The sequence below is a fragment of the Panthera pardus genome, unplaced genomic scaffold (assembly GCF_024362965.1).
Source record: "Panthera pardus isolate Hobbes unplaced genomic scaffold, ASM2436296v1 HiC_scaffold_8, whole genome shotgun sequence".
Classification (NCBI taxonomy): Eukaryota; Metazoa; Chordata; class Mammalia; order Carnivora; family Felidae; genus Panthera; species Panthera pardus.
In genome coordinates, this window is record NW_026527013.1 from 27,245,987 (window position 1) to 27,264,980 (window position 18,994).

Sequence of the window (18,994 nt, forward strand, 5' to 3'; positions counted from 1 at the left end):
TATAACTCAATTAAAAAGTTCTTGACACCCTGGAGGGTAAAACGTTGAGTAGGAGCATGGCTTAAATCCACCGGATACCTACTGCGTGCTGGGCACTATATGAAGCCCGTCAGACATGTTATTTCATTCAATCTTCACAATGACCCTAGGAAATAGCTATGATTCTCTCCATTTTAGGGAGAAAATGACTAACTTTTCCAAGGTCTCACAGCTGACATCTGGGGGTGGGGTTTCGGATTTGAATGGGGACTTGTAGGACCATTTTATTTGCACTACACTGTGCTTCCTTGAACAAAAGCACAGTGATTATGGGGGCAGACTTGCCTATGAGAATGGTAAAATCTGGCCCTGCCATCCACTCATTGTATGTCTTTTGCCAAATTACCTAACCTTTCTGTGCATCAGTTTCCCCATTTATAGAATAAGGATAATCCTAGTAGTAGCCTCTAGTGCAGTCCTCAGAATTAAATGAGTGTACATAAAACACTTTGCACAATGCATAAGCATAATGAACTCTCAAATGATGGCTGTTCTTATAACATAGTGACTGCCTGGTAAGTGCTGTCCACTAGTACTTTCTGTGATGATGGAAATGTTCTAGATATGCATTGTTTAATGCTGCAGTCTCTAGCCTCATGTGACTTTTGAGAACTTAAAATGTAGCTAGTGTCACTGAGGAACAGGATCTTTTATTTCATTTCATTTTAATTAATTACAGTTTACATTTAAACAGCCACATGTGCCTCGTGGCTTCCATATTGCACAGCACAGGTATAGAATGTGCCAGATACAGTATGTATGAAAAAAAATAAGACAGGATTCCTGTGGTTTAATGGAGGAACAAGCTGACAAGCAGATGATTAGTAGGCATGGTGATAAGTACTGTAGTGCAGCAGCCATAGACAAAATGCTACGGAGACACCAAGAGCAAGGGACTAATTTGTGCCTGGGGATCAGGGAGAGATTGTGAGAGGCAATGATGGTTGAGCTAGGCTTTGAAGGGTGAGTAAAGATTCACTTTATTCATTCAGCACATATGTGCTGACAGCCTCCTCTGGGCCAAGCACCAGGTTTGAGAGACTGTACAACTGTCAAATGAGAGGTAAAGGTAAGGGTGCAAAGGAGACAACTGTGTGGGTTAGACTCTTTGAGGAGATCCTGTTGGACAAAAGGTGGAACTTGAACCATCCCTTGAATCACAGATAGGATTTGGATGATGCCGGGAGCTAAGGGAGGGCATCCCAGGTAAGAAGAACAGCATGAGTACAGAGGGGACGGTGGGGCGAGTACCACCACTAGAGCAGCCTAACTGAGAGATAGAACACGACTGAAGGGCAGCTATGGTGAGGTCCTATGGGGGATGTGGGATAAGCAGGGCAGGGTATGAAGCGGGCTATGAATGGTGGTTGATGAGCTCTTACCTTTATGCCACTGGAGATTTGGGAGTCACATGTGATAAGTTGTATGACGTTGTCTGACAGATGGACTCCAAGCGCTTCTGAAAAACAGAGGCAGAAGCTTCATTTGGGAAGTTTCCCCACCTGCCCACAGCCGCCACCCCCAGAAAGGCGGTGTTCAGTTTCATGGTATTCTGGCTGCCTACATCCATTCCCTTCCCATAGCCTCCCTCGTCTCCCCCCATGTCCCTTTTGGGGGGTGGAGAGGTCTGGGCCAGGTAGTCTTTCCAGGGTGTACTTCCATCTGCAGGGAGAATCAGGCACTGCCCCTGGACTTGAGCATTTGGTGCCCTGGAGGGGACAGTGGGAGGTCAGAACATGGCTGTTTTGCATCGTGGCAAGAGCAGTGATGCACAGGCAGCATGTCCTCACTACACGGTGGCAGCATGGCTGCGGCCCTGGCTGTTCTGGGTCTGACTCTCCAGCTTCCTGCAATTCTGATACACTTCCACTGAGTCTCTTTTCACTTCAGATTGTCAGAATCAGGGTAGGTTGCTTACGGCCAAGAACCCTGGCTGATCCATTTTAATAATAATGCAAACTCCTGCAAGTGGAAATGCTTGGTAGTGGCCCCTGCTCTGCCCTAACCTGTCATCTCCAGAAAGTCCTCCACCCCTGGGCCTCATTCTCTTGTCTCCCTAACAAGGGACCCACACTGGTACTTCTTTTTAATTTTTTAATTTAATTTTTAATTTTTTTAAATTTACCTCTAAATTAGTTAGCATCTAGTGCAACAATGATTTCAGGAGTAGATTCCTTAGTGCCCCTTACCCATTTAGCCCATTCCTCCTCCCACAGCCCCTCCAGTAACCCTCAGTTTGTTTTCCATATTTATGAGTCTCTTCTGTTTTGTCCTCCTCCCTGTTTTTATATTATTTTTGTTTCCCTTCCCTTATGTTCATCTGTTTTGTCTCTTAAAGTCCTCATATGAGTGAAGTCATATGATTTTTGTCTTTCTCTGACTGACTAGTTTCACTTAGCATAATATCCTCCAGTTCCATCCAGTTGCAAATGGCGACACTTCATTCTTTTTGATTGCCAAGTAATACTCCATTGTGTGTGTGTGTGTGTGTGTGTGTGTGTGTGTATATACCACATCAAAGCAGGAAAGAATATCCAATGGAATTGCTCGTCAGCAAGTGGTGCTGGGAAAACTGGACAGCGGCACACAGAAGAATGAACCTGGACCACTTTCTTACACCACACACAAAAATAGACTCAAAATGGATTAAAGACATCAGTGTAAGACAGGAAGCCATCAAAATCCTCGAGGAGCAGGCAAAAACCTCTTTGATCTTTGCCGCAGCAACTTCTTACACACTGGTACTTCTAAGGGAGTTTTTGAGCAAACATCCAGCCACACCCTGGGCCAAGGCAACAGAAACAGAAGGCAATGTGGCTACAAGACATATTTTACAAACAGGTAGAGTTGATGGCTGATTGCACAGAGAATGCAAAGCAGAGACAGCAAAAGACGGCTCTGTGATAGAACCGGAAGGAAAAAAAAATTGTTAGAAAATCACCCAAAGCCACTTTTGCCATTCTGAGTTGTTGTATCCATTTGACCAAAAAATCAGAGTTTAAAAACATCCTCTTGCTCTGCCTTCTTCGTTAATCCCCTTGGAACAAGCTCCTCCCATAACTATGTAAATCCATCCACAGCTGCATAACTCACTGCTAATGGAGTGAGTCCCTGCTGTGATCTGAACTTCAGAGCTGGTGGAAGGGCATCTGGAACAAACAGTCCAAGCAGGGCTTGGAGATGTGTCCTGCTGGACCCAGCAAGTGACAGTCTGTTCCAGATGCACCTGTCTGCTACTTTTCTGTTCCTCACACACAGCAAACCTTTGGTGCAGCTGTTCTCCTTTTTTGCAGGGACTTGGAGGCTACTCTCTGGCATTACAGATCTAATCCGCCTTTCAAATATAAGCTCACACGGTTCGCTGAGTAAGTGTATATTGAGCCAGGCTCAGTAACAGCAAGGCAAAGATAAAAGGACACAGGACCCAGTCTCAAGGAGCTCCCCTCAGCTGGGCCTGGGTGTTGTCTCCAAGTTCCCACCTGGTCATTCATTTTGTCTGTAAATGCACTGTGGGCCAACTCCTGAGGACGGGGACACTTTCTGTCTTCTTCACAATGCCTGTGCACCCAAAAGGGGTGCTCAAATGTACACATTGAGAATCCCACTTTGCATTGTGTGGAGTGAAAGCCTGATAGTATAGTAGTGAAGGGAGCTCTCCATGGAAGTACACAAATTGGATTCAAACCCACCCCCCTCCAACTTGGTTCTGTGATGTACCAAGAGGGTGACTGGAGAAGCTATTTAACCTCTACAGGCCTCAGTTTTCTCATCTGTAAAATGGAGGATAGGTAATAATGGCATCTATTACTTGACGTTAAAGCAATTTGTTGCACTTGGCTTATAGAATGGTCTCAGTGTACATGGCTGCTGCTTTTTTTCTTTTCTTGATTAGAGAGCTTCCAAGAGGCAGGACATAATTCAAAGGGACAGCTGCCTGCCTGCCCCTTTTCTTTCCCACTTTCCTTTTTTCTCTTCTTTTTCACCCTTCCTTCCTTTCATTTAAAAATTTTTTCCTCCCTGTGTCTTTCTCTGCTTCTCTCTCCCATTCTCTCTCTCTTACTCCCCTCCACCTCTATCAGAATAAGGGAAAAATTATGTTATAAATCATATTTGAATACAAACACTATTGAGCAGACAGACTCAGTGAGTTAAATCTAGACAGTGTCCTGTTTCCTAAGAAGACAGACCTTATTTTTCTCCTTCTCATGAAGATGAGGCCCTTTTGTGAGGTACCTTTTGTGCAGTCAATTTACTCAGAATTCCCCACCAGTCCAGACCCACTGCGGAACCTGACCCAAAAGCAGTGGAAAGAGAACAAAGCACAAATACGTTTTTTTTTTTCTTTTCCAGAATTGCTGACTGATTTCCTGGCAGTGGTATGCTGGCTCTCCAGGAGAAAAAAAAAACACACAAAAGAACGAGAAAGAAAAAGCAAAAGAAAGCCCCAAGTGCTTACCAATCTTTGTGGTGTAAGTACTCCCATCATGGTTGAATTCAAGCTTCTAGCATAAAATCATAGAACACAAAGTAGGGCGAGATGCACACTGTCCCCTCTCAGGAGCCACTCTGGTGCATGCATGCCCCTGAATGCCACTGTTGGAAACATGCAGACACAGCCCCAGTGCATGGGCCTGTCCACTCCCCTCCCACACGGAGGGGCCTGGTCCTAGTCCACAGCACTGCATTTTAGCCAGATTTCTTGCCTCTGTTGTCCATCCCGACGTCCATCTGCCAAACATCCTTCTGCAACCCAGATCAGAATATGACTTCCCTGTTATGTACTCCCCAGGGGCTCATCTCACCACACCCCACCCCCCCAGCCTTCCACCACTTCCTTCACTCTTCCCTGGAGCTACTCCAGGCCTCTCATCTTGATGCAAACACTGTGACATCTCCATGACTTTGCTCACCTCTAACTTGCTGCTTGCAATGCTGTTCCCAGAGATCCATTCCTGCTCCTTTGTCTGCCTGGTGAACTGCACTCATCTCCAAGTTAGCTAGGATGGATGCCTGTCCCCACTTGCCATTCACACCCTCTATCCTAAACTACATGTCATCAGTCACTCCCTTCTCAGAGTCCCCTTGACACTTTTCTTTCCTATTCTGTGGTGAGACATGAACCGATTTCTTTTATCTCCAGATACTAAGATAGTGAGGAGGCTATGGGCCCAGTAGTATTCATTCATTCATTCATTCATATATGCATTAAACAAATATTATGGAGTGCCAAGCATTGTCCTGGGAGGAACTAGAGTAGAGTAGAGAATGAGACAGATATCCCTCTTCTCTGGTAGAGTTCATAGCATACTTTGTATAAGCATGGAAGAAATAGACAAAGATAAATATATAATTGCAAATATGTTCAATGAAGAAAAAACAAGATATCATGAAAGAAAGTCCCACTCATGAAAGGTTTTTAAGTTTTCAAGAAACCTGGAATATAACTTTTTAAGGGATGGGGGCCTGACTTAGCACACGAGGCATCATGACATGAATTGTGTTGTGTGGCAGGCCCCCAACTTGCTGGCTTATCAGTGAGAGCAAGAGTGGTGCAGTGTTTGTGTCTGTGGCACGCTACACTACATTTCCAAGTCAGCTCTGGTGTCAGGGGTTTGAGCTGAGACCCCCCAAATGGGGGAAGAGGAAAATGAGCATATGCAACACAGGCTTCTGAAAGAAAGTTGGAGAAAGCAGAGAGAAATGTGCACGAGAGCTAGGCAGGCTGCCGAATAAGCACGCTGTTTGTGTGGGGCTCCCTCTCTGTCCCTTCCCCACCCAGATGATGGGGAGAAGGCTGCCTGGGCTGGAAGGGCTTCTCTTTATTAAAAAGGAGCAGGCGAGGGGGGATGGTTGAGCTGTGTTTTATATCTTTGTATCTCTATTAATTTCTTAAAACAGTATCTCCAGTGATAGAAAATTCAAATACAATAGACTTAAGGGAAGAACAAAGAAAGGATGAATTGGTTCACATAATTAAAAAATCTGTAGTTACACCCAATGCCCAGATCTTTGTTTTTAATACCATTCTCCAATAAAATGAACTATGCTCCATGGAGAAATGACTAATTTCGGTACTGAGGCAGAAAGTATACAGTAATGAGCGGAGCACCTTATAGTGCAGAAAGTAAGAAAGTGCTCAAAACTCAAAACACACACACACACACACACACACACACACACACACACACACAAACATTCAAGGATGTGGAATATCGAAGGGACATAGCAGCCAGCTGAACAAACACGTTAAAAGTCAAAGCTGGTAGAATTTGAGTCACAAAAACAAATTAGAAGTATTGAATTAAAAACCAAAGTGTAAAATGAGCCCATACCAATCATCATAAATAAGTGATTGAATAACTAAATAAAGGAGGGAGAAGAGACAAATCTACGCAGTATTCCAGAGTATGTAGATACTCCGTCCACAGTAGGTAGGGCATATTGCCTCATGCCGTAAGTGTGGGCTACACAAAACACTTCCTTCCAAAAAGTACAATATGGAAAGGGGAGAAGAGTAGCTAATTTACAGTGGAGAAACCTAAAAACATTACTTGACCCAGGTAATTAAGATTGGCGTCAACAATGATAAGTCACGTTGACAGCATGTACCCTTGATAAGATGTGGTAAAAATGGCACTTTTCTATGTGGTCCTCCTCCCCAAAACCCATATCCAAGTCTACTCATATGAAAAACATCAGAAACCCAACTGAGGAACATTCTACAAAACACCTGCCTAGTTTTCCTCACAACTGTCAAGGTCACCAAAAGCAAGCCAAGTCTGAGAAACTGCCTTAATCCAGAGAACCCGAAGGAGACATGATTAAATGTAAAGTGATATCCTGGAGAGAATGCTGGAGCAGAAAAGGAACAATGAGTAAAAACCAAGTAACGCCCAATGAAACAGGGACTTTAGTTAATAATGTACCAATATGGGCTTTAGTGTAATGTATCATACTACTGTCAGATGTTAATAATAGAAGAAACTGGGTGTGGTGTATATGGCAATACTCTGGACTATGCTCACCACTTATCTGTAAACCTCAAACTATTATGAAATCAAAAGTTTATTAAGAAATGTTTTTAAGTCCATAGCTCACCAACTCCAGATATGGCTAAAGATAGGATCTCACATGATGTTAACCAGAACTTTCTCTCCAGCTTTCAGATGTTTTGGCTTAGCTTGCAGGCAGCCTCCCTTCATTCACTGGAACCCTAACAAGTCCAGACCTGTATGATCCTAGTGGAAAAGAGATTCTCTTCCTAATAATTTCAACCAAAGATTTCAGATGGCATGTGCCCATCCCAGAATCAACCAGTGTGATCAGGGGGATGTGGGACTCTTACTGACCAGGTTTAGATCACATGCTGACCTCTGGAGCTAGAGCACAATGAGTTCAACCCCATCCAAAAGGCTGAGAGCAAAGATAGCTTGTTACTTAAACAAAGTGGGTTTTCAGTCTGGTACTGTGTGCTGAGGGGGGACCAGCTGCTCCCCCTCCACTCATGATCTACCCTCCAGGCCTCTAGGAATTTTCCAGGTTCTATTGAGGAGTGAGACAACATCTTGGCAAATGGGCAGATCTCTGTACCAGGCCACCTTGATGATTTCTGGCCAGCCTATAAGTAGGCCAGCCTTGGTCAGTGGTCACCTCTACTCTAACCAGTGGCCCCTAGGGGGCGCTACTTACCTAAGCTATAGACAGGGTAGTTTCAGCAAAAGAAGAAAGGCAAGACAAAGGCTAGGATTGGAAAGTCCTAGAAAATGCCTCACACAGATTTTTGGTGGGGAAAAATTTTATGTTTTGTGTGTCCTCATTTGCTCCTAATTGAGGAGCTTCTAATTCATGTAATTATCTGATTCTAAAGATAATGCCACTTGGTATATACCTTTTCCATCCAATACCTTGGTACAAAAGTGCTGCTTTAGCTTTTGCTGCCTTCCATTGAATTTTAGTCTCTGTACTTTAGCCATTATATATATATATATATATATATATATATATATATATATATATATATATGGTACAACACAAAAGGCTTCTTTTATGAAGCGTTGTCACCAACATGTCAGCCCAGTGTCAAAGTGGCTCCAGGGAGAAAGATGGAAATAGACTGGTTCCATCTATGCATGCTGGAAGCGTACATTAAAACCTCCTATTATTAATCTCTTTGTAAAATATTTCTTCAAGAGTTGTGCATTGCAAAATACAATATAACGTTCATATCAAGTGATATAGGAATTGCTTTAAGCAAAACTTGTTGTACTCTGTATAATGAATACTGCAATAAAAATACATATTCATTTCCTGATCACAAATCATAGCAATTTAAGCCATCTTCTCCCTAACATTAGTGTTTGGAGGGAAAAATGTATGTGTGAGCCCTTCCCCCTTGAACAGAGGCACATTCTTCTATGGGAGGAAGCCTGTCTACGTGCCATATTGCATGGAGCTCGTTTATTTTTAAGCCTTTCTCATGAGGGTTCGGGAAGTGGTGGTGAGGCCATCAGTGGAAACACAACCAAGGAAGCAGTGCTGTGATCATAGTACAGTAGGAAAGGAATCTACTTTTAAAATATGAGTTTGTTCAAGTTGTCTCATAACATACTACCTTGAATACATCTTTTTAGTCTTGAGTTTAAAGGATAGAAAAATCTGGGGTGCCTGGGTGGCTCAGTCACTTAAGCGTCAGACTTTGGCTCAGGTCATGATCTCGCAGTTTGTGAGTTCAAGCCCTGCATCGGGCTCTGTGCTGGCAGCTCAGAGCCTGGAGCCTGCTTCAGATTCTGTGTTTCCCCCTCTCTCTCTGCCCCTCCCCGACTTGTGCTCTGTCTCTCTCTGTCTATCAAAAATAAACAAATGTAAAAAAAAAAAATTAAAAGATAGAAAAATCCAAGCCATGAAGGTAGTTTATATTTTCTTAAGTGCTAAACCTTACTTGTTGGGTATTGTTGAAACACAGTTTAAATGACATTATGGTGTGTATCAAATAAGAGGAACTTTTGAGGTCACTCCAGGATTAGGAGAGCAGTGAGGAACACTGACGTTTTTTCTTTTTACCAAGGGAGCAAATAAATGCCAATGACCTCCATCTGTGACCACTGTACCTTCTGGCCATGTCCTCCGAGGATTTGGACAGACCACAAACCTTCACTGGTGTTAGCATGAGACGTGTTCAAAGCACGTCTTCCTATCACCAGAGGTTCCATTTGTCTGGTATCCTAGGGGTCTGTATGCGCCCCTCTCATTTTTTTTTTCTCTTTCCAGATCTGAGAGGAACCCTGCTAAGCATATAACAAACATTTGCTCAGTTGTTTCTCTCCTGAGCTTTAGCACGGGGCCTGATACATGTTTGGTTCTCATAAATATTTGCTAAGTGGGTGAATAAACAACCTACGAGGTTAGGACTATTCTTTGTTTTTCAGAGCTGTGGGAAGATTCACACAGTTATATCTCTCATGTCCTACCTATGCCACCTCTAACAAATTCTCTCATTTGACTCTCCTGTGTCCTACAAGTGGTTTTCAGGATGAAACTCAAGTACATAGATTTTAAGGTGATTTAGAACACATTGAATTAAATAGCAGCTATTGCCCCATTATTATTGGCAGCTTGGAGTTGTGAACAGTTCAACACATTGAATCCGAATGCAACCTACGAAGTGTATTTTCTGAGAGGCATGGTGTCTGCCCATAATACCTGTTTGCCCAGGGGAGTTAGGATGTTTGCTCTACAGACAACCTGAGAGATGATTTAGATACAGACTGGCCTCCTGGCCCCAGTTTGACCCTAAATTGCCTACAGAATTACTTCTAAAATGTGGGTTTTTGCCTGTGAGTGACTTCCTGTTGTCCATAGTATAAACAATAAAGTCTAAAATATGGCCTACAAAGTCTTCTTGATGAACCACGTGGTCAGCCTTTCTACATCCATCCCATTCCTACCCCTTGTGCAACAGCTACGTGGGTTATAAAGACTGGCTGTTCAGTTTTAAAGATGGCTCTGACTGCTCTAACCCAAAGGGGTAACCCCATGCCTGGTGTCACAGTGATTGGTTAAGATGTCCCAGATCTATGTGAACTGGCCCATGGATTCCGTAAGTAGAGAGATTGGTTCAGGGGTGAGTCTTGTTGGACGGTGTCAGGAGCAGGCTTTCTTTCTTCTCTTGGATGTTACTTGGGAAGCATGTAACCTGGGTATTTGGCAGCCACTCTGTGACCATGAGGGGCATCCAGTGTTAGGAGGAAGAAAATACTACAAAAGAGAGAAGTATAAATGTAAAAAAGAATCAGTTCCTTGGTGATCAGTTCATGGGATCAAACCAATCTGACCATTTAGGTATTCATGTTTCTAAGAGCCATAACCTTATCTATGCCCAAAAAACGGTAAGTCATTTTTATAGTTTCGGCCAATTCAAGCTGGGTTTTCTGCAATTAGCAACTAAAAGCCTTCTGACTGATATTCTGCTTATAAAGTTGTCCCAGGATTTCTTTTTAGATTTATCTGTACCATTCCCTGCATGTACCAATCGTTTCGCCGATTGTTCATTGTCTGTGAATTTTCACATACGGTCCCCTCCGCCCTCACTATCTTAACCCCCCTTTCTGCATTGTAAACTCCTACTCAACTTACAAAATCCCACTCAGTATCACCTTCCCTAAAATTCTTCCTGCCTTCTTTCAGTCCATCCCAGAAAGAATTAGTGGCTGTCTTCTTAGTGTTGCTCAAACATTACTTACGTAGCTGCATTAGAGCAATTTAAACACATTCACCAATTTAGCAGCTCCTATGGATTGTTCTGCCAGGTAATGTGCTTTGTAGGTATTATCTCATTTAACCTCTACAGCTGTCCTATGATATTATATTAATACCCTAATTTAAATTTAAAGAAACAGTTTATAGAGGTAGAGGGACTTATCTCAGAGTCTGCGTCTTATCAGATGGGGGGGGGGGGTGGAGGGGCAACTGGGACTTAGATCATTTAATTCCAGAATCTGGGTTCTTAACCTCTGTGCAGTGCTCTCTTCTTTGCTAGTGAGTTCTTTGAAGCCAAACACTATCTTTCATTTATAGGTGCCTGAATGTTTTAGGCACTCAGAAATGCTAGCAGGTTAAATGAATGGATGGATGGATGGATGGATCCACGTAAGCCCTTCATATCACAGATCAGAAAAGCAGAACTCAGATGGTGTACATGTTGTGGGTGCTGGGCTGAAATACAGATATCACTGGGCTTTTTCTATTACAACATCTTTCCACTTTGGGAAGAAAATGATATTTCCTCTAAAAGAAATTTCCCAAAGCAAGAGGATGAAAATAAAATCCAAAGATGCCTGGGCTTCCCTCTCACCCTGGAACCAGTAATACATCCCTCTTAGGTGAATCCTGAAAAAAGCAGACCTCCTTGTCCCCTTCTCTGGAATCCAGGTTATATCTTTTGTTAACTCTCTTTAAATTGTCACTGATGCCTAAACTAATTTGGGGTGAAAAGAGAATAGGGCCAAATCACATTCAAGTCCTGGAATGGGAGGCCCATTTATAACTACTTAGACATCAGGTTTGGATAGAGGAAGGGGGGTTTGAGCACAAAATCCAAAAGAACATTGAAAGTAAGAAGAATCACACGTCATCCTAATTAGCCAGCTGTGGAGTAACAATTCAGCACTTCTGTCATGTTGCCACCATGCAAGAGCAAACTGTGACATTAGTTTAATTACATAAATTTATGAGATGAAGGGAACAACTTTTATAATCATTCAAACAATATTCCTATTCAAATTGCTATGCAATATCTTTATTTAGTCTTTAAGTATTTATTAAAGCGATTCATTTTTCAAACACCCCTCCAACTACCTGTATTTTAACGACTTGAGGGACACTTTTAATTTCCCTCCTCTAATTTCTTTAAATGTGTGCCCTCATCAAATGCTCATGTTCCACCAGCCTGTCAACCCGTGTGCATTTAATATCTGCTCTCAACACTTACCAGTGCCTTCAGCAGGACTGAGAAGTAGAGCAGCAGGAAAGTCTTCGGAGGTAGTGATTCTCTAGGGACTGACTCACATCTTCATCAGCATCACTGTAGCTACCATTATTGACCATGTACCCAGTCAGCATTAGCTGGACTAAGTTTTAGCACTAAGCAGTTTCCATCAACCATCTCCAAAACCCCTCAGGCTGGATACAAGAGTCACTGCACTTGCCCTGCTCACACCTCCTTCTCAGGGAAGCTGTCCCACCCTTTGCCCCACTGCCCAGGGAGCTATGTTCAAGATCACTGGGGCTGAGAGCCTGACCTATAGACAGACAACTAATCCATGGAATGTCCAGAGACCTGGATTCGTGTGGCCTGATTAAAAATATTAACTTGACTAACAAGATTCTCTTGGGAATTTAAGCACAGAAAGGCTCTGCTTATTTTCAGTGAGAAGTGAAGTAGAAAGGATGGTGTGTTAAACCAAGACTCTTTGCCTGGGGTCCATGAACCCATTTAGATGATGTGTGAAATTCTGGGTTTATGTGTATAAATGGTATGAACTGTTTCACAAATTTGAGGTGCAAGTAGGATAATGTTTCTTACTTACCAATTAATTTCTCTTTTACTTACCTCCTTAGCTGAAGATTCATAACCATTATTTTAAGTCTTTCTCACCACCTGAGAGATCCAAGAACCCTGAGGTTCACTGACCTACGGGTTCTGTCCAGTTCCCACACCCAAGCCAGGAAAGCTCTGGAAACCATTCAGTCCCCTGCTACTAATAATGCTCCCCCGACCATGCCAGGTCTTGGCTGAAGCTTGGTGCCCATAGTCAGCAGCAGATGCTGTTGCTGTCCGGCTGTAAGGACCACCTGTGTAGTTCCTGGAGGGAGGCTGGGACCTGAGCAGTCTCTTAGAGCCAGCCTCCCAGCCACTTGAGGGCTGGGTCAGTGCCCTGTCCTTGTGTCTTCCAGGGACACATATGCCTGGGTCAGGTCCTCAGAACAGTGAACATCCTATTCCACCCCTTGGTCCCCATCACACAAGCTATGTGAAAACAGGGTCTCTCTCTCCAATCCCTTCTTTTTCTAAGAGAGGCGAAGCTTAATGGATCCAAGATGGGTTCCTCACATCTTTCTAACACCAGAGCGAAAAATGTAAAAAAAACAACAAATTTTAATCTTTAGCTGGGCATGTTCTGACTGTGCATTTATCTGAGAGGAGCGTCTCTAGCTCTGATCAGATTTTCAGTGGTATTTATGGCTCAGAAATAGGTTATTGAGAGAGAGAGAGAGAGAAAGAGAGAGAGAGAGAGTCAGGAATCACTATAGTAGAGAGGGCCCAGAGTGCCCCGGGGACCTTATGAGAACCAGCATCAGGGTAGCACCCCACTGTCAGTGGGGCCAAGCAAAAGATGCCTGCATTGTGTAACAGGTCACATTAATGGTGATGCTCAAGAGAGAAAGTGCCAGGGTGCCTGAGTGTCTCAGTTGGTTAAGCGGCCAACTTCAGCTCAGGTCATGATCTCACAGTTCCTGAGTTTGAGCACCACATAGGGCTCTCTGCTGTCAGCAAAGATCCTCTGTCCCTCTCTCTCTCTCTCTCTCTCTCTCTGTATTTCCCCTGCTTGTACACTCTCTCTCTCTCTCAAAAATAAACATTTTTTTTTCTTTTTAAAACAGCTTTATTAAGGTATTGTTTATATATCATAAATCCTGAGTAAAGAATTGAACATTTTAAGAAAATTTACACAGCCGTGCAATAATCACCACCATCCAATTTTAGAATATTTCATCACGAATGAAGATTCCTTTATGTCTATTTGCAGGCACTTCCTGTTCCTGTTCCCACCTTTAGCCCCACCAGCCACTAATCTACTTTCTGACTCTATGGGCTTGCCTTTTTTTTTTTTTTTTTTTTGGAAATTTCATGTAAAAGAAGTCCTACAATATGTGGTGTTGGCATCTGGCTTTCTTCACCCAGTATAATATCTTTGAGGTTCATTCATGTTGCTGCTGGTGTCAGTTGCTCATTCCTTTTTATTTCTGAGTGGTGTCCATTCATCAGTTTTTGGCTATTATGAATAACGTTACGACGAGCATTTGTGCGCAAGTTTTTATCCAGCTATCTCTTTTATTTCTCTTGGGTAGATGCCTAGGAGTGGGATTGTGGCGTCTCATGTTAAATTAGTTTTTAAATCTGTGAGGACCTGCCAGGATTTCTTCAAAAGCGGCCACATCATTGTACATTCCCACTATCACCGTTTTCACATCCTTGCCAATACTTGTTGTTATCTGCATTTGTTATGATTTCCATCCTAGTGGGTGTGAAATAGTATCTCATTGTGTTCTGAATTTTATTTCCTTGATTGTTAACGACGTCGAGCACCTTTTCACGTGTTGATTGGCCATTGGCATATCTATTTTGTTCAGTAGGGTTTCTACTCAGATATTTTGTATCCACTTAAATTTCAGCCATTGTTTGTTCAAAACTCTCCCCTCCCTCCCACCCCCCCATCAGCCCTCAGTTTGTTCTCAGTTTTTTTTTTAATTTTTTTTAATGTTTATTTATTTTTGAGACAGAGAGAGACAGAGCATGAACGGGGGAAGGGCAGAGAGGGAGGGAGACACAGAATCGGAAGCAGGCTCCAGGCTCTGAGCCATCAGCCCAGAGCCTGACGCGGGGCTCGAACTCACGAACCGTGAGATCGTGACCTGAGCTGAAGTCGGACGCTCAACCGACTGAGCCACCCAGGAGCCCCTGTTCTCAGTTTTTAAAAGTCTCTTATGCTTTGGCTCTCTCCCACTCTAACCTCTCTCTTTTTTTTTTTTCCTTCCCCTCCCCCATGGGTTTCTGTTAATTTTCTCAGGATCCACCTAGGAGTGAAAACATATGGTATCTGTCTTTCTCTGTATGGCTTATTTCACTTAGCATAACACTCTCCAGTTCCATCCACATTGCTACAAAGGGCCATATTTCATTCTTTCTCATTGCCACGTAGTACTCCATTGTGTATATAAACCACAATTTCTTTATCCATTCATCAGTTGATGGACATTTAGGCTCTTTCCATAATTTGGCTATTATTGAGAGTGCTGCTATATACATTGGGGTACAAGTGCCCCTATGCATCAGTACTCCTGTATCCCTTGGGTAAATTCCTAGCAGTGCTACTGCTGGGTCATAGGGTAGGTCTATTTTTAATTTTCTGAGGAACCTCCACACTGTTTTCCAGAGTGGCTGCACCAGTTTGCATTCCTACCAACAGTGCAAGAGGGTTCCTGTTTCTCCACATCCTCTCCAGCATCTATCGTCTCCTGATTTGTTCATTTTGGCCACTCTGACTGGCGTGAGGTGATATCTGAGTGTGGTTTTGATTTGTATTTCTCTGATGAGGAGTGACGTTGAGCATCTTTTCATGTGCCTGTTGGCCATCTGGATGTCTTCTTTAGAGAAGTGTCTGTTCATGTTTTCTGCCCATTTCTTCACTGGATTATTTGTTTTTTGGGTGTGGAGTTTGGTGAGCTTTTTATAGATTTTGGATACTAGCCTTTTGTCCGATATGTCATTTGCAAATATCTTTTCCCATTCTGTTGGTTGCCTTTTAGTTTTGCTGATTGTTTCCTTTGCTGTGCAGAAGCTTTTTATCTTCATGAGGTCCCAATAGTTCATTTTTGCTTTTAATTCCCTTGCCTTTGGGGATGTGTCAAGTAAGAAATTGCTATGGCTGAGGTCAGAGAGGTCTTTTCCTGCTTTCTCCTCTAAGGTTTTGATGGTTTCCTGTCTCACATTCAGGTCCTTTATCCATTTTGAGTTTATTTTTGTGAATGGTGTGAGAAAGTGGTCTAGTTTCAATCTTCTGCATGTTGCTGTCCAGTTCTCCCAGCACCATTTGTTAAAGAGACTGTCTTTTTTCCATTGGATGTTCTTTCCTGCTTTGTCAAAGATGAGTTGGCCATACGTTTGTGGGTCTAGTTCTGGGGCTTCTATTCTATTCCATTGGTCTATGTGTCTGTTTTTGTGCCAATACCATGCTGTCTGAACATTTTTTAAAAAAAAAAGTGAAAGTGCCACACAACATGGATGAATCTCACACATAGTGTTGAGTGAAGAAAAAGTATAATATTCCAGTTATATGAAGTCCAAAAAAGAGTGGTTCTCTTGGCTGGGGGGCATCGACTGAGCAGGGAGGTAGGGGTAGGCTCTGTCCTCTTTCTTTTATGTGGGCCACTAGGAAAGATTTTAGACTTTGAAACTGGAATGCTTCTGTGGCAACTACTTGAATAGCTATGGACAAAATGCAAACAGTGATGTGGTTGTGTTCTTATAAAACAATTTTTTTTTTAAAGTGGCAGATGGGGTTTGGCCCACAGGTCTGAGTTTGCTGACCCCTGATCTATACCTTGATGTGGGTGGTAATTACATGGGTCTGGGTAAAAAAATCACCAAGCTGTATAGTTACAATTGGATACTTTATTGTATGTTAACTATGTCTCCGTTAAAAATGAATGAAAGAAAGAAAGAAAGAAAGAAAGAAAGAAAGAAAGAAAGAAAGAAAAGAAAGAAAGAAAGAAAATCCATTGTGAGGCTAAGCCAAAAAGGAGTGCCTGGTGGCTCAGTCAGTTGAGGGTCTGACTCTTGGTTCCGTTCAGGTTATGATCTAACGGTTTGTGAGTTCAAGCCCTGTGTTGGGCTTGCACTGAAAGTGTGGAGCCTGCTTGGGATTCTTGCCCTTTCTCTCTCTCTTTCTCTCTCAAAATAAATAAATAAACTTAAAAAACAAAGAGATTAGGCAAAGAAAGAAAGAAAGAAAGAAAGAAAGAAAGAAAGAAAGAAAGAAAGAAAAATAGATAGATTCCACAGACTCTAGGGTAGGATGTTCTTGGAATGAACAAGAAGCTGGCATCCAGAATCCGTTAGAGCTTCTGCTCTTGGGTGTTGTGAGCGTCCATGCGTATTCTCAGATCAGTCCCATCACCCCCTCTTGACTTGAGCCAGCTGGAGGGGACTCACTGATCCTGGCTACAGGGAACGCTTTCCAGAACACCCCACCAGTACTCACTTGGCCGGATGTGACCTCCTGCCTTGACCTGCCCAGATGCGCTCCTGCCTCTGAATAACTTGCCCCAGCTCACACAGCTCACACCACATGTGCCCAGCACACACTGCAGTCCTTGTAAATGCCTCGAAAACTCTGCAGTCCCTCTTCCCTTGTGCCCGTGTAAGTGAGCTGCATTTCCTAGGACTCGAGTCGGCCTCACCTTGGAGCTAGCTCATTGCCGTCTGCCCTTTGCATTCTCATGCTCCAGCTCATCAGCAATTGTTTGTTCTTAGAGCTAAACTTGACAGGGGATGGAGAAAAACACACAGCCAAGGTCAGAGAGCAGCAAACTCTCTCCTCCATTAAGTCTGTCTTCATCTTTAAACAGCACGGATCAAAACCTCACCTGTGTTTTCTCTGAGCTGCCTGCAGCCTAGTGAGGGTGAGTGTCCTCTGAAAGCTGTCCCCTCCCCTGGCTATACCTTTGTTTCCCCACACTGACATCACTGTCCTGAGACAGGACGCAGGAGAGAAAAGGGATGCCATCATTAGCTATAGCCCTTACGGTTTTCCAAAAGCTGTCTCTTAGGGCAAAGTGAAAGAGGAAGAGAAGCTGTTTTTCTGGGCACTTTCTCATTCCTTGGCTTGTGGTTTCCATCTTCAAAGAGCCGGCAACTGTAGCACTTCCCTGGGCTTTTCTTCGGTGTTCATCCTATCTTCCTCTGACTGACTCTTGTGCTTCCCTCTTCCAGGGAACCCTGTGTTTACCCCAGGCCCGTGTAGGTAAAGCAGGGTAATAAGGTTAACCAATTCACAACTGTAATTCCATCTGTCACCTAGGATTAGGGCAAGGACATCGTGGGGGGCATTATTCTGCCTGCCGCCCCCCCAAACCCCAGTGCCTGTGAGTAGGTGCCGAGTCTGTGCATAACACACTCATTTTCCCTGGACGTAATGGACCAGGGCAGCCAGTCGTGAGTGTCCTTCGTATCTGAGTCAAGATTGATTAAGATGTTTGTTTATTGTCATTCAAAGAAGAAAACAACGCCAGCGTGTGATGGGTTCAGCATCACCACATTGCCCCCGGTAGATCAAGTTAGCTTCCTTTGCCTGTGCTCGTTCTCACAGTTTCTGCCTGCGTCTCAGCCGGAACCCTGTTTTACCCACCACAAATTGTCTCCAAACACGTCTAAGAAATTGTTCAAATCTTATATCTAAAGGTACACTACATATATCTCAATGTTCACTCAAGGGGAAGGGTCAGAGCACATATGGCAGATGAAAAATGCTGACCAAGAACAATTAATAAAGCATGTCCTGTGATGTGCCACCATCCCGAGGCCATTTGTCCTAGAACGTTAATAAGAATCAGCTTCCAGGGGTCCCGGAAACTCCAGCCTCAGCTTACTAGTGGAGGGCATGTGAGAGAGAGAATCCCACCGATAAAAAATTACGTTACTTGCTGTTATCTCTAACAGCTGTTGGATTATTCGCTGACTGCTACAAGTCTCCAGAGCTACCTCCAACTCTCTCTCTCTAATCCGGGAGGCATTTCATGACAGTTTAGATTTAAGATGGGGATTTACACAAAACCAGTAAGTAAATGAATTGGTCAATAGGTGTGAGCACCTAGACAGAGTTAGTGAAGTGATTAATGAAAAGAGTTTAAAATCAAAGGTTCAAATTTTCACTCTTCTGCTTGCTAGCTGTGTGCCTTACGCAAGTTTATTTACTCTCTGTTTTCATCTTTCTCCTCTGTAAAATGAAGATAATAATATTACCTATCACAGGGTTGTTTTAAAATTAAATTAATCGTATAAAATGCTTAGATCCTTGTTTGACACATAGTGTTGCTCAAGGAATATTAATTTTTACCGGTGTCGTTATCATTATTAGTATGTGACAGACACTGGAAGGCTCACTTGGGTTAGGTCCCC